This window comes from Rhipicephalus microplus, chromosome 1 (assembly GCF_043290135.1).
Source record: "Rhipicephalus microplus isolate Deutch F79 chromosome 1, USDA_Rmic, whole genome shotgun sequence".
Lineage (NCBI taxonomy): Eukaryota > Metazoa > Arthropoda > Arachnida > Ixodida > Ixodidae > Rhipicephalus > Rhipicephalus microplus.
The window spans coordinates 262,867,584-262,883,755 of NC_134700.1; the positions used below are offsets into that span (position 1 = coordinate 262,867,584).

Sequence of the window (16,172 nt, forward strand, 5' to 3'; positions counted from 1 at the left end):
ACAGAAAAACATTTCTTTGTTGAAGGTCCTCGAGAAAGACTATCGCCTTTCAAATACGTACCCCAGCCGGACGATCCTTGGCCTGTGTTATCCTCACCTATACCCCACGGACGCGTGTAAAGCGTGCGGGGAAAGGGCCACACTGCGGCACATGCTTTAGGAGTGTCCTGGATAAGTTGACGCCGATGTCGCCGCTGCCTTCGCGACGCATGTTAGGCAGGGACGAACTCCGAGGCCAATTGCTGCTGCCACCACCGCGCGAGAAAGAAGGGGCCGGCCTCGGCCGCGGCTGCTGTCACTCTTGCCGATCGGCGGCCACCAGCGAAGAGCCGTCCGGCAAGCTGAAGATGCCGCCCGCGTCCAAGCACTTCGAGCGGTCACCTGAGGCACCGCCATCATAATCGACGAAGAGTGGGAAGGGACAGGGGTTAATCCCCTCTTCCCCCCCCCTCACCCGGTGAAAACTGCCGGACTTTAAATAAAGTCTATTCATTCATTCATTCGCAGAAAATTTGGTGTTGCTGTCGGTGTCGTTGGTTGCGAGTGATAAACCAGCGTTGACCGTGAGGGAAAATTCGAGAAAGCTAGAAATAGATAATAAAAATATTTTATTTGTGTGAAGATCGAAGCCAGGCCTTCTGTGTCGCCAGCAGGTGTGCAGATCAGTGCCATTGCATTTTTTCTTTATTAGAGAGTGGCGTGATAGCTTAAAAATGCGTAAAAAAGCGCGATATAAATGCCTGCTCAACACATGCAATATTGCGTAGCAGAAGAGTAGAGTTGCACCAGGCGTCAAAACATGTGAATTGCGCAACCCATGGGTGTTCTGAAGGCCTCAGGGTGATCAAACATACATGACGTTTCAATATATATGACGTCTACTTGCTTGTAAAAGCAAGTGGTGGAGGGTACAAATCAGATCATAGAGAAAGAAAGAGTTAGAATTAAGCGGCATTGCACAATGCGAGAGAAAGAAAGAAAGAAAGAAAAAGATAAAGAAAGAAAGAAAAGAAGAGAGAAAGAAAGAAAGAAAGAAAGAAAGAAAGAAAGAAAGAAAAACAGTAGTTCAGCAAGCGCAGGCCAAGTTACTCTGGGTACCTTTTTTTTCTTTTGGTAAAGGAGGGGGTTTCTATTTTTTCCCTAGTACTTTTGTTTTAACTGAACCAGAACTACGCATTGGAAAACCTAGACGGTGGCTGGACACTTAAGTTTCGCTTGTGTTTCACTTTACTGCGTTCTCCTGCGTGGCTAACTCACTTGAACTCGCCCCAATCGTTCAAAATTACATTTTACACGTTCAATCTTTATTTTTTTATTTATTCGAAAAACGAATGTCATGGGATGTGTCACAAGCATGTGACAAGGATGGTTCAAGTTGTGTTATCTAAAAAATCGTTCTTCTTTTATTTTTTGTGAGGCAGCATGGTCATAAAAACCGAAAAAAAGGGGGGGGGGTAATAGCGCAGACTTAGACCACTGCAGCCCTTAAAAATTGCTTCTGCTTTTCCACGTTTTGGCGGATGTTTGATACACTTGAATTCGGTATTTTTTTGAAAAAAGAAAATTAGGCACGGACGCAAAAAAGAAAAATTCCGCCATATCCACGAAGTGAATGATGATGAGTGGGCGAAGCTCCGGAGGTAAACCTGGTAAACCATGAATCCTCTGTACATTTTGCCCACTCGATTTTATTACATCGCTCCCCCTAGCGTACGTCGCCGCACTAAATCGAACGATTGCCTTCAACCAATGACACGCGCCATATGTGACATCATTCCTATTTTATAAGATCTCGCGTCTTTCATCAACTACAAGTACCGCTTTCTAGTTTATAACATCTTGCATCTTTTCATCATCAGCTACAAGTACCACCATCTAGTAAACACTACAAGAACTAAACGAGAGGTGGCTACATACAGGAGACGGTACCGCCATCTAGTGTACACTGCAAGAACTAAACTAGAGGTGGCTACATACAGGAGACGGTACCGCCATCTAGTGAACACTGCAAGAACTAAACTAGAGGTGGCTACATACAGGCTACAGGGGACGCACAGCCCACGCCCTAAGGAGCTTCGCCCCTAAAAAAAAAGAACGAAAGAAACGCCAGAGCTACTACGCCAGTGAGCGGAGAAGGCCCAAGAGCAGACACACGATATGAAACGTTCTTCGTATTAAGGGAAGGCAGTAGCAGTCGATATTTATTTAAACCTTATCCACGATACAAAAAATAGAAACAATTGAACATGTAGAGTTTGTACTAAAACCACAGTATTGAAGAAAGCTAGAAGGTTAAAAAACGAGGGTCGATGAATAAGGAAAACACGGCGAAGTGTTAGATTTCATGTTTTACAGAAACGTCAGAGACTGAATAAAGCAGAGAAATCGATAAATTGTAAAGAAACGTCAAACAAGTGCGCTCTGGATATCTAAAGGTATGTTACGTATAATAAATAATAGTAATGACAGTTAGAGTTTAATCTTCGCAAACCCATGAAATTGTTACGTAAAATGAGACGGGACGTGACTATTTGCCAGTGTATGTACACCGATAAAATCGGAGCGCAGCACACAGAGCGAGCAAATCAGTCCTCTTCGTCGTCTGCTGTCCACAGAATGGCTCACCCTTCATGCGATAGCTACGTAGCAATATGATTATGGGGGATGTCGTAATGAAGGGCTTCGGAAATTTCAATCACCTGGTGTTCTTTAATGTGCACTGATATTGCACAGTACACGGGTAGTTCACCTGCATCGAAATGTGACCACCGCGACTGGTATGAAACCGACAATCTTTGGGCAAGGAATAATGATAACATCGTCTAAGTGGGTGCAGTAAAAATAACAACAGAGTGGTGGTCCTAAAGCCACTCAATTTGACAAACAAATCAGCCATTTATGTTTTAGAATTTAAAGCGCTGTTTCGTGGGGAAATACTTCGCTGGTTGACTATGATGGAATACGAAAAAGGGTTCAACCTAAGTTGAGGATGACGCAGCGAGCGACGGAAAGGAAAATGATCGGTGTACTCTTTTAGGATAGAGGATGAGAGCAGAGTGTATCAGGGAACAAACGGGGCTCAAGGATATCATAGTCGAAATCAAGAAGAAGAAATGGTCATTGGCAGGGCACGTAGTGCATAGGTGGCATAGCTGTTGGAAATTAATAGTAATTGACTGGTTTTCAACAAAAGGGAAACTCGTGACGGGGAGACAGAAAATCAGCTGGGCATATGAGATCAAGAAGCTTGCATAGATATAACATGGCAGCTGAAAGCACAGGACTGGGTTGATTGGCGGAATGTTGGGGAGGCCCTTGCCCTACAATTGGCGTAGTCAGGATAACGGTGATGATAATGATGATCATATTGATGATGATGATGATGATGGTGATGACTTCTCTCAAGTGACACTTGCCCCGAAATTCTGAAAGAACTCTCTGTAGTGGATGAAACACCCTCCCACGACACTATGTCTAGCCCACAGTGCAACTCGACGGTCAAGACAAGTTAGCGAGTTCCAGTGAATTGTTATCGAGAATGCGTAGTACGCTCATTGTACTTGTCTGGAGACTCGGAAGTGAGCAAGCCGGCAAAGCTCTCAAGAGAAAACCATATGCAACACCGGAACACGATATCACGCGGATACGAGTTCCTCTGGGCCTGTCGGGTTCCTATACGATGGCTTGGAAGACTGGCTCGTATCCATCAGTACTGCGCAGGTGCGCGTAGAACTATACGTTATGTGCTATACGTATGGGGGAGAATGCTGAAAGTGCTAGTAGTAGTCGGGGAATAACATCGAGGACGACTTCAAACGAGTCTGTGATGCGTAAACCATTCTAGAGTTTCCCGGAAGAATTCCATTTCAAGCTCGCCTCTACGCACTTTCATTCTCTCTGTCTTTTTTGTTTTGTTTTTCTTTTCGGCTCGCAGAATAACGATGAAAAGAGATCTCTCTCGAATGCATCGAAAGCGCGAAAAACAAACAAACGAGAAAAGTACGCCGGGAAGGTGCACGCTGCCCTTGCGGTTCGCTGAGTCCCTCCAGAATGCGCCACGTCCTTTTTTTTTTGGCGCTCGTAGCACGCACTCGGCAGTCGCCGTTTCATGCAAACGAGCTCGTTCGCGCTCTGTAAAAATTTACATCTCCGTCCTAACGCGCCCAGGTGGAGGTGAGGGAGGATGCTCTAAATATTCGCATTCGGCTCCCACATATACTCCTCCTCCCTTAGTGTTCTTTTGGAGAATTAAGTCGTTTCTCTCTCTCTCTCGCTCTCGCGTTGTTTGGGAAGCTGCATTGCCTTCTTTCCTGCTATTCTCCCCCTCATCCTCGCCTCCCGGTTTCACCGTGCGTTCACTGCGCTCATCGTTCTCGGCTCTGCATGGGTCGGCGCCGCTTGCTCATTTGTCCGTTTGTCTCTTCCATACGAAAAAGCTCGTCACACTTCTTTGTTTCGCGCCGCGAACTCCAGCCTTGCCGCTCTGATAGTTCGCACGGCGTGCGAGGAACGAACGCGGCGCTTTCACTTCCGACAGTGGTTCGCACCTGTCCTCTACACTTTTACACGCGTGATGCTCGGCTTTGTGCGTGCTTACTTTAGCTCTCATGCTTAAGTACACCTGTTTACTCTATAGACAAAGCTGTAGAGACGAAGCTCAAGCATCGGTAGCGTGCGTGCATAATAAGTAGCGGCGGGTGGACGTTCGCACAGACGAAGTGGGTTCGTGTCTCATTGCGTAAGTGTACAAGCTTGGTATATCTTCGAAGTGAGCTCACTCGGCAAGAAGTATTGGCCCATTCCGAAAATTCTTCTGTGCATGCGCTAAGCCGGTGCCGCTTGAGTGTCCCTGGCGGCTTTTCAACCAAACTTAACTATACGCATGGTTGAAAAGCAGCGAGAGTGAACGAAGTCTCTACGGAAACGCGACTGGTTACAATTGCGGTTTCTTTCCGAGTGTACCTGCTAACTGGGTCGTTTTCATATGCACAAACTATTACTATGCATAATGGAATTCGAGCTGATTTCGATCTGCGTCTGCAAAAGTGTGCCCGAGGATATCTTTGTGGATGGCTGCACTTACACGAGCTGTGACGTGCTGGCATGACTACCAGTACATGAAGACTTCACAGCCGGCTCGGAATATCGACACCAACGAGCCTCTGTTGTAAAATGGGAAATAAAGCGTTCCTTCATTATAGAACTTGATCTACTTTTCTTTCTAACGAAGAATTATGACCCAAATGATTTAGACGCACCTGGTTAGTGCTCATATGATAAACGCCTGCTTACTTTAAACGAGAAAACAGCGCAGATTGTGTTTGCCTGCCAGATTCTCCCTCCTCTTCTCAACCCCATCTCGAACGTTTAAAATAGAACGCACATGTAACATAATCTGAGATTAAAGTAAATTAACATGTTCCAGTTAAAGCATTTTAAACAATGAAGAAAATCATGTTGTGCTGTATGACCATTGAGTTTAAACGATCAGCAAGTCCCACACAGATCTGAGGCGTTCAAGAAATATCAAACTTTTGCTAATTGCAAATACTTTTCTAAATGCGAATCATCTCTTCACGTACTGCAGTCACCTTTAGCGTCTATTTACGTATCTAACTATTTATCTATCTTGCCGCCTACGTCTATAGGTGCACTCGTGATCACCCTTTTAGCGTGGGGTGAACCAGGATTGGTATGGGAGGGTAAGATGGTTCGACGAACATGACTCGCTGGTAATGACACGAAGAACGTGACGATCCCGTCGCGTACGTCGCCAAACCCTTTCCGCCAGACACGTGACACACATGCCCGTATACCACGGGCGGGCATTTGCCACAGGTATGCAAGTGCCACAGCTGACGAATGCAAAGAATAAACGTCAGGATTTCAGCGGGAATCGAACCCCAGCCTTTGCACAGAGCCACGCCAGGTCTCGAAACTGTTTTGAAAAAAAAAAAAAAAGACACTATTCAGCACACGCATGATGTTGGTGCAGCGTCAACTGTGGTTATATGCTGACTATCCAATTTTATAAGCATTATATGTGTACTCCTATAAATCAGCCGTCACGTTGGGTTAACGTCAGTTGTATATTTAAGCGCGATACCCTGAAATTGACTTATGTAGCAGATTCCAGGACTACCATCCTCGCGAACACAAGCGCTACAAGTCTACGGCATCTGATATTGCTAACACTCATGTTGCTGTTGGAATCGTCACGCAAGTGTAAACAACTAGTAGCATAAAACACATGTGACTGTTCAACATGTATGTCTGTGTACAACAATTTTACATGTATTTAGCGTCATTTCGTAACGTTTCCCTGAATAATAAATCACAACATTGTCAAATGCCCTTTGCATGCTTCGCATGACGTCGATTCCCAAGAGACGTTGGGACATGTCGAATGTTTATTAATTAGGAGTTACCCAATACGAATATCCATCAAAGTAGTCTTTGTGGTAATTCACACACACCTTCAGCGCTCCAGCCATTGTTGGATACACTTTTTGGCACGTACCTTCTAAAACCAGTCAAGCCATCGTATCCCACATTGCCCCGCCGCGGTGGTCTAGTGGCTAAGGTACTCGGCTGCTGACCCGCAGGGCGCGGGTTCAAATCCCGCCTGCGGCGGCTGCATTTCCGATGGAGGCGGAAATGTTGTAGGCCCGTGTGCTCAGATTTGGGTGCACGTTAAAGAACACCAGGTGGTCTAAATTTTCGGAGCCCTCCTCTACGGCGTCTCTCATAATCATATAGTGGTTTTGGGACGTTAAACCCCACATATCGATCGATCGTATCCCAGATTATGTCTCCTCTTAACTCAAATCCCTTTCCTTTTTGGCAAAATTTTCAGCTTGGGATATAGCTGAGTGTCACACAATAAAGCCACGTTCGAAAAGTAGGGAGTGCAACGAACTATACAGGGATGTGGTGTTCTGGTGCCGAAAACTTGAATCAGATGGGTAGAATGGGTGGGTGCATTGTCACAATGAAGCTGCTAAGTGTTCACTGCCAACAGATCCGGCTTGTTGCGCAGCGGAGGATCAATATAAATTTGTGTTCTGATGGTATGTTTACCCCTATCTTGTTCGCAAGTACTCGGACTGCGTGTGATGCGACGGTACTTTACAACCAGTGCCCACTAATGTTCAGTAAAACTTTCATTTTGGCTTTGTGAGGATCTGTACGAACGTATACCCCATTGCCCCAATCACGCGCGGCCATCTTTGGAGCGACTGTAGCACTCCCCTATCCGAAAGGTGCACATGGCGTCGTCGCCAAAAGCTCGTCGAATCTTGCCATCGGTGTCCGCTTGAATGTGGCCAAGTTTTCGACAAAATTTGACGCCATATCGCTGCCCCTGCTGCTTCGGCACTTTACAACACACTATAGAATCCGACAAGGACCCACTACACATCCTCCCTTACGAGCCTATCAGCAGCGAATGACGCTTTCTATGGGCGTTAAAAATAAATAAAATCCCGCACGCGAGTGAATTTCTCCTTCACATATCTTCACCGAAGACAGCTTCCCACAAATAATCGGTTCACGTGAGAAAAAAAAAATGTATACTTATATCGATACTCTTCGAAAAGACCTCGTATAATTGAGAAAACAATTGTTAGTTTTTGTAACAAACTACTTCATGCGGTGTAAAGCGAAAACGGTAGAATGAAGCAGAATGGATGAACACTCCTATGAAGGGAATTATGGGGCGACCAGCTGTGCTAAGCGAGAAGACGAACGCACGAAAGAACCGGAAAGATAGATCCCGCCTGGCTCACGTATCTTCTGCGCCGCCTTGCTCCACTTACTCCGCATCCTTTGGCCATTTCTCTTTCGTGTTTTTTTTTGCCTGTCTGCTTTCTTCATAACCTCGCTTATCTTTCTTGCGCACAGTCTCGTATTACGAGAAAAGCGGCCTTTCCCCTTCTGCGTTTCGCACTCGCTTTCATCCTGCTTGGAGTTTTGGTCATTTATTTTTTTCCCACAACCTTACCTTATTGCGCTTCAGGTCTTTGTTGCTAGCAATGAGGATCCAACAGCGTCCTTGTTAATTCTAGGTTCTATGACTATACTGACGTTAGTTCGTCGCTACATGACTGCGTTGACCGAGTGTGTTTCTATATACTACGCGGCATCCATAGTCTGTTTGTTTCGTTATCCACCGCTTCCATGGTGACTTTTTATTCACCATACTCACCTGCAGTCCGTTGTCCACAGTTTGCTTTTTTATTGTGCTTTCGTTTCTCTCGCCATTGATATCCGTCTCTGGGTGCTTTCAGTAAGACGTTGTTGGGTGAATTAGCGCCCGACCTTTCTGCTCGCTCCTACCTCTTTTCTGGCGTCCTTCGTATCTTGATTCACGCTATTACGCACACTATTTTCGTTACATTCATTGGCTTTCCCGTCTTTCTATTCGATGCCTCATGTTTCTTTACGACACACCACGAACGTGCAAAAGATCGGGGCTCATGTAATGAGACTCTGTGCAAGGGTACACTTTTTCTGTATTGAGGCTCGTAGCGCGTATTCTTTAAGAAAGCTGCGAAAAGAGTGGTACGCGGTGCTTTCCGGCTTCTTATTTACAGACGTGTTTGCTTCGAGAGAGATAGTGGACACCACAAAAGAGCAGCACGTATTTTATGCCCAACTTTCTCGCTTCGCACACGTTGGCGCGTGCATTTAAAAATAATGCGTCGTTTCTCGCCGAGGTGCGTTTTCTCTTTTGATATTTATGGAATAAGAAAGAAAGAACTGCTAATTGAAAAAAAAAAAGGGAAGGGTTCGTGGCTGTTCACCGTACTCCTCAGCTTCATTGCAGCGCTAACAGAAAAGTATGACCTCGTGGAAATGGGAGGTTGTTTAATATTAAAAGAAAAATAAAAGAAACATGCATCATAGATGCTGCAAATGTGATGATATTACAACACTGCTTGAGGAGTCCTGGGGATTCGCTGGTGCCAAAAACCTCGAGTTCTCAAAGGTTTTTGTGATGCGGGTTTGTGTGCCACCATTCCCCTCACCCATGACTCACCCCTTCTCAGGCAAGACTTTCTACGAAGTTCGAGTTAACACTTTCGTAAAGTGACGCTTCGCCATTCTCGCTTCTCGTGTGACCGCCATAATGTGAAGCTTTGGAAGCAAGTGTATAGAAACAAAGGAAGTGAAGCGAGGTATGTCTCATAGAAAGAAATTGGTTTCAGTCGCCGCTTGTTGCGGTGCCTTGGAACATCGTCGCAGTCACTTCTTGTGTACTCTCAGTGGTTCATTGTTTATAGCCGTTAGAGAAAACATAAAAAGTTACGCTTGAATTTGCCCTGCGGGCTATTCTTGTTGTTTCATGCACAATTTTCAAGGAAGAGTAGCATTCCTTTTCTGCCGCTTAAAAGGTTTTCCATTCTTGGCAGCTTGTGGCACTTCAGACGGAAAGCTTTTACCACCGGCGGATATATAGGACAAACACAGTTGAGGCAACGCAGCCTAGGCTTGAGAGGACAGGGTCTACGTTGTGCCAGATGGCGTCTCGGTCGATGTGTGTGCATTGCTGTCACACGCTTCTTTTTGGGACGAGCCACTGTCTACGCACTCAAAGTGAGAGCTTGCCCTACGCGACATGCCATTTACTTAGGCTTTCACGACCCTTGCCGTTGGCAGTTACATTTATTGACCCATGGTCGCCAAGTTGCCTCTGCGTAAGACACAAGTGGAACGAATATGCTGCGCTGCGGCGCTGTGACATTTTTGAGGCACGAATTGAATTGGCGGTAATATAAACTCAATGGAAATTTGTGTATATTTTTTTGCCAAACGAGGTACAGTTGTCACGGTAGACCATGCTACAGCATGATACGGCGACATTTGCTGCTGACAGGTGTGGTCAGTGCACTACACTGTAAACATTCTGGTTCTCGCCGTGTTCTAACTCGCATTAAATGTTGCCTAGGCACAGGCTGCCTGTTAGCAAGAAGCTCAGATTTTCGTTTATGGGGCGAAACACTTTAGGGCTTAGGCTTGTCCGTTGTTCGACACTGCATATGAAGAGCACACATATACACCATGACGATGAAGAATAAGCGCTTTAGCACATGCACAGTACCCGATGACGACGGCGCTGCCATCATGGCGCAGTACAAGTGCGAGGTACCCGCAATACGCCATGAGGATGACGTGAACGCTGATGACGCGGAAGAATAAGCGCATTCCAGACTACACATCCTCTTTCTGCCATCCCAGCACAGCACATGCAAGGTACACACTGTAGGTCATGATGATATCGATGACGCTGATGACGATGAAGTATAAGCGCATTCCAGATCACACATTCCCTTTCTGCCTTAGATGAAAGCGATCGTGAAAGTGGTCTCACCCGTGGAAGGCGAAGTGGCAACGCTCATAACAAGCTCCTGAGGCAAGAGCGTGGCATGCGTTGACTCAACGTCTACGCAGACAGTAAACTACCCCGCAAGCGAGAACTCTGAATGCAGCGGTGGAATGGCAGTGCCGACAGCAAGCTGCCACCCCGGAGTTGAGGGCGTGGAAGCGGCGGCTCAATGGCAAAAACACATTTATATGCTGTACACACACGCTGTCACTCATTTACATGCACGAGTGGACAATGTCATGGGTGATTTACGGTAAGAATGATGCTTTGCCCACTGCCCAATGCTTTGCCCAATGCTTTGCCCACTCGTCGCGATTCACTTCGTGGAGATGCGTAGATTTTTTATTTTAGTTCGCGAACTAAGATTGAACCCAGCTTTTTTCGCGCAAGCAGCACATAGAAAAATAAAAACAGAACGACACATCTGCTGCAATAAAAAAAGGTAACGCTGGAATAAGGCGCGCACAAAATGTCTACGTTTCTCACTGCAGGGCACCTATATAGTCATTTTATTTCACAGCTATATAGAATCAAGAACACCCGATTCTTTGTACACGTTTCTTGGTCCTTCTCCATTTCATGGTTATTCCAAACCACACATATCCCACCCGCTCACCGGTTGCGTCATAGAGAAAAAGTTGAGGTTTCAAAGAGAAAGCCTCTTTTTCATACTAAGGGCCCCCGTTTTTCTGCACAAGTGGCCTGCTAGCGCCGAATAAATTGAGCAGAAAGAAATCATCTGACTGGAGAACGGAAGCGAATTTGCGGACAGACCCACACGCACGTACCCCGTTTTTACGTATATCAGACACGTGACTGTTTACCCATATGCCTCCGCAGATGCAGCCACACGTAAGAGCAGGATCCTTCATTCCTGCAAAATTTTGTCTGCATTCACGACTTCTACACGCTAGCTCTCGTCATTGCCTTGGTATGGGTTCGTAATGTAGGCTCTGTCTAGCTGCCTGGATGTATATAAAACAAAGAATTAACTAACATGATTGAAATTTAGCTCGTGACGCACATAGGAGCACTTGTGACTTCGAGTATGTTGGTGAGTCCGGCTTTTATTACGTTTCGCAAAAGCATTTGTTGAAGTACCTCATCACTCATTGCTTCTTAAACTAAAACTCTAATCACTCACCATAAAAACGCCGGGCCTTGAGGGTGGAAGGCGCAGCATAGTCACAGCGAAAGCTTGGAGAGCGGTCTTTCTGAGTCTTTTCTAAATATTCATTGGGTGACTGCTGCAAGCACACTTGCTGAATACCCATTACGGCATTAACAATAATAATTTCTGGGTAGTACGCTGGCATTAACTATGCTATTTTTCGTCATTTCTCTGTAAAGGTAATCTATTTCACTGAGATGTGTGTTTCAAATTTGTGACCTGACAAGTCTCATGTCTAACTTTCTATGTTACCGCCCCCCCCCTTATGTAATACATCAACAGGGACCTTTAAAGGAAAAATAAATGATGACGATGATGATGATGACGACGACGACGATGACGACGACGATGATGATGATGATGATGATGATGAGAAGGGTGGTATCCGCTAAACACTTGCAAGGAATTTCGTGCCAATTTTTCATTCAATGGCTGACGACGATCATGAATTACGTCTGGAATGAATATGCACCACAGTTAATAGGCGATCAATAACAAGGTTTTGTAATGGGTTGGAGCATTGGACGACCCACTCGATACGCTATTTGCGTTGTGTGACGCCTGGTTGTTTTCTCTTCTGCTCTTCTAAAACGCTTTATTACTCATATCATAGCGATTCCTTTCCCGACATCAAGCCTACCTAAGGCAAGTTAGCGAAAAAGTTCTAAGCACTGGCGTGGCTCAGAGGTAGAATATTGGGCTGGAACGCAGCGGACCCAGGTTCGCGCCTCACTGGGTCTTTGGCACTAGGTGTTTTTTTTTTTGTTCTTAATTCTTGACGTGCGATGTGGTTACGCACACCGGTGGCGGCGGCGGTGGACAACTACGTTGCCGCGCGTGATCCGGGTTGTGATACCATAACAGCTTTCGCTGTAGTATCTTGAGCTGGATAGAATATTTGTTAGCCAACCGTGCTAAGTCTGTACAGGCTAATGATGCTGCATCCCCTCAATGTGACATAAAATCAGGCACTAAATCAATCAATCAATCAATCAATCAATCAATCAATCAATCAATCAATCAATCAATCAATCAATCAATCAATCAATCAATCAATCAATCAATCAATCAATCAATCAATCAATCAGTCAATCACCTAAATGGCACGATATGATGTGCTGCTACAACAGCTCTTATGAAATGCGCCGAGAGTGAATGACATTAACTAATTTTCATTCTTGGGAGGCTGTCTTGAAGGAGTCAACACTGCACCGGTAATTTTGCGCTACCCGAACGCACTTAAATACAAAGTATCCGGGAAGCTTTGCACACGTGAACTTAAACATAAGTGAGGGGTATATGCGGCAGTACAAATTGCGCGAGAGTTTTCGAGATTCGTGCTGATAATGCTACCTTGGGCACTTGCGTGAAATTTGAGAACAATTATTTTGTTCCAGCTGTTAAACCAAAATAGCGAATGAACAACATGGGCTTCAGCGTTCTAATGAGCATATAATAGGAGCGGGCGCACCACGAATATGTATTTATTACTACATATAACGACGTTCCTCCAGAGCAGCGACAGTTGCGTGCAATGCATAAGAGTGAAGTACCATAAATAGCTTGCAGAATTTTATTGTCATGAATGGGTTCGGTATCGAGGAAGTAGCACATGAAAATAGAAGTGGCATTAACCTTAACCAGCAAATGAGTTTTTAGAGAGCATTCTTAAATTAAACCTAAAGTCCCGTACTGTAGTTGAAGTGTTCCGTAAAACCTTTCCAAACAAAAGGAAATCAAAGCAACTAGGCGAAACCAATTCACAGGTAAGCTCATCACAATTACTGAAACATGCGGTCATATATGATGCATAAAATCTGTTTCCGTTTGTCGCAGGTCGCGGGTTCGATTCCCGGCTGCGGCGGCTGCATTTCCGATGGAGGCGGAAATGTTGTAGGCCCGTGTACTCAGATTTGGGTGCACGTTAAAGAACCCCAGGTGGTCAAAATTTCCGGAGCCCTCCACTACGGCGTCTCTCATAATCAAATGGTGGTTTTGGGACGTTAAACCCCACAAATCAATCATCAATCAATGTTTCCGTTTGAGACGACCACCGAGGGATAGGAATCGATGTGCCCACAGAATACGTGCGCACTATACTAGATATCAGCGGTTGCAGCCTCCTCCACGCTGTATGCAATTCAATCAAACTGGCACCAAAGGCACGCTGTGGGTAGACAACGATTTCTATGCTGGGAGAAAATGCAATCACCGTAACACGGATTCACCGAATTACCTTTGTCATCATGACAATGCCCATATTGAGCGAATGCCCGCCTCAATGGCGCCTGGTCGCGGCTCAGTGCCAGCGGAAAGCATGGCGGGCGACAGCGGCTGTCGATTGCTGGCTGAATGCTTCCTGGTGCGCTGCCATCGACAGGCCTTTCAGAAGGAATTATTGCTCGCAGGCCATTGTTTGGGGACCTAAACAGATTGCCGGCCATTTCTTTCCGCGTAGAGAAAAAAAAAAAACCGTCCGTGCCCTTTAAGTCACGTCGAGAGGCACGCAGTATTTGTTCGACAGAACACAGTATTATGTGGGTTTGGCTGGTCATAAGTTCTCGTTAAAAAACACCTAAAAGGACTGCTATAGACTAAATGCTACTGATGCGTAATTAAACAAAGATTTTATTATTGAAATCACATCTATATCTTGCCGACTGGTTTCGAATTTGGAGTTTGAGCTCCTTTTTCCTTAAAGAGTGCGGCGACGTTAACTGGCGTTCACATATAATATTTATCTAAATATCCCTGCTAGTTGGCTTGGATTTTGGAGAAAGCGAAATACTGGTGCGCTTATTACAATATCATAGGGGAGTTCTAGTTTGAGGCTCACGCACAAGCATTATAACTTCCGTTAAGTAGCCGGGAGGCAAAAAGTCATTTCAGGATCTGTTTCCCGCAGACGTCTGTGTATCGATGGCTGAGACAAGTAAGTCGTTATGCACCCTCGCATGAGCTATTTCAGTAGAGAGTTCACATCACATCGCGAGGACGGAACTTTCACTTTAACGGGGGAGGCAGCAGTTCTCGCTTCAGCATCCGCAAGCAACGCCCGTTTTCTGCTCCGCAGATTCGTCTGGGAGTTGCATTCACTCGCCACCATGCCCATCTCATCCGCCGTGCTGACAGCCCCGAACTATGAGCGTTGCCAAGTGCATGAAACAACAGCACATCTGTTTTGTGGTTGCTCTCTTGAAGTGCCTCGACGGAATATACACTTGCTTCAACGTTTGCAGGAATCGGTGCGGTAACACTGAGCGAGACCGGTATTTTGTCAGCAAGGTGCGATCAGGTAAAATCAACAGGTGCTATCAAATCTGTTACAGGTTTTCTGAATAGAACAACGCTGGACGCCAGACTCAAGCGAAATCGCTGTGGAATACGGTTGTTGCATATAGACGCATAATTATTTTCCCCAGCTCAGGCTGACCTCTCTGCCTTCAAATAAATTCTCACTCTCTCCGCTCTGCGGAAGCGTAGCCGGGTGAGTGCCGCAGCACCGGCAGTGGGAGGTTGTGTACACGTCCGGGAACATGAGGTGAAGGTGGGCAGGTGAGAGAGTGCCCGGTACAGTACAGACACACTAACGCCACGACACTTTCGTCGAAGCTTTATGAGGATCTGCGGAGCCCCGCTCTTTACGACCAAACCTGGGCGACAGACACTGCGCCGTGCTCCCGACCGGGCTCCAGAAATTAGGTGCCTTTTCTCTTCTTCTAACCACTACCACCAAACCTGGGCGACACAGCATGCCCGTGAGGCAGCGTCGAGGCAAGCCCTTGACGTCCCCTCATGGGAGGCTTAGGCCCGGCCATCTAAACTTGCTGGTTTCTAATAATAAAGTTTATTCCTCCTCCTCTCCTTCGTTGTGTTAGAATATGAAAAAGAAAAAAAAAACACGACAAGAGCGTTTGCCCGTGTAGATATCAACCGGCCACACTGTGCAAGGGGGAACCAGTAAATTCGCGACTGAAACGCGATTAAACAAATAGAGAGAATTCAAGGTGCGCGCACTAACATGAATACGATGATTTTGTTCTGTGGATCAAGGTTATTTAAAAATTCCTCTAACGAATTCGGTTTAAGCCTATGCCCGCAAAGTCATTGTCGGAGTGTAATTAAACTTGTCAAAAACCAACCTTTTGATTTTCTTTAGGAATATTCTCCCCTACTTATTGTCACCCGTTACGACGATACATTCGACATATATCAGTGACATGCCTTCGTACGATCCAGAGAAAATTAAATAAAATGAGGGTAATGGTCCGTTAACTCAAAGGTCCTGTCATCACTTCCAGCTGGAAACGTTTTTTTGCACCTCTCCAAGTGTTTTTCAATAGAGCAACAGCACTACTCTGGCGCCTTTCAACAAACTTTGCACAACGTATGCGCGAGCTAACTCACTTTCGAGTTTCCGTGCTTGTATTTTTGTTCGTATCGTGAAGCTCACATAAAAGGCACCCAGCGTTATAAACCTCTAAGCGATATGAGCAACCAATGCGCTGCTGTCACGAAGCCGTTCCTTTTTCACAGTCGCGACACAACATGCACACTGAAAGGACATGTCGTCGGTAGAAGGCTCGTTGCTACATTTCCGCCACTAGGCGCCCG

At 45.8% G+C, this 16,172-nt stretch overlaps 1 non-coding gene across 1 annotated transcript; it reads left to right on the forward strand.

Moving 5' to 3' along the window:
* The first annotated feature begins 6,560 nt into the window (after nucleotides 1–6,560).
* Nucleotides 6,561–6,633, forward strand: TRNAS-GCU (transfer RNA serine (anticodon GCU)). Its single transcript has one exon. It is a non-coding gene; the product is annotated as a tRNA-Ser (tRNA).
* Nucleotides 6,634–16,172: the final 9,539 nt, after the last annotated feature.